Genomic DNA, 937 nt, shown 5'->3' with positions numbered 1-937 from the left:
AATCTACGTCAAAGTTACGTAGGTTAATATTACGTATAATAACATCCATCTTATCGTAATTACTAAAATGATATACAGTACATATGTATGTATGTATGTATGTATGTATGTATGTATGTATGTATGTATGTATGTATGTATGTATGTACATATATATGTATATAACGTATAACGACGATTTTAAAAGATCGATCGCTCGATGTCAATATCTGTGTCTGTTCCTATTTAAAACATGTATGTTTATAATTTCGAAAATTATTTATATAACATATAATCCGATATGATCGTCGAAAATGTATCAATTACATGTTCGTTATATCTAATTACGATCGATATTAATTAATGGGAAAAATAATTAATAATGTCGCGTACAGATTATTCGGTGAATTATTTTGCTTTTAATGCAAGTCTCGTTATAAAACTAAAAGGACCTAAACATTTTTTAATATTATATTTAAATTAGATACTCGTACATATACGAGGTGTATCGTTTCCGTGTTATAAGAGAAGAATCCGTGTTATACGAGTCGCATAGGTTTATATTAAAATATGGATTATGTATCGTACTATTTGGAAATGTAATTATAAAATGTATGAGGATATATTAGATTAAAAAAGAAAACAAGAAAAAAAAAAAAAAAGAAAAAGAAGAAAGAAAAAATAAAAGAAGAAAAAAGAAAATGTACTTTTTTTTTCTTTTTTTTTCTTTTTTTTTCTTTTTTTTCTTTTTCTTTTTTTTTTTTTTTCTTTTACACCATCCACGAATTTTTCTCTATCGCGAGTATTGCGACTGATAAAAGAATTTGTTATAACATCATGATTATTAAATGGGAATAAATTGTGTGTTTAATAATATTTCATTTGTGTTTAAATTTATTCAAAATATTTGTCTCTTAAATATTTTCAATGCGATCATTGACATTTTGCGAAGGTCATT

The sequence above is a fragment of the Vespa mandarinia genome, chromosome 22, assembly GCF_050613455.1.
Source record: "Vespa mandarinia isolate Hongniang chromosome 22, ASM5061345v1, whole genome shotgun sequence".
Lineage (NCBI taxonomy): Eukaryota > Metazoa > Arthropoda > Insecta > Hymenoptera > Vespidae > Vespa > Vespa mandarinia.
Note: the sequence above shows the minus strand (reverse complement) of the source record.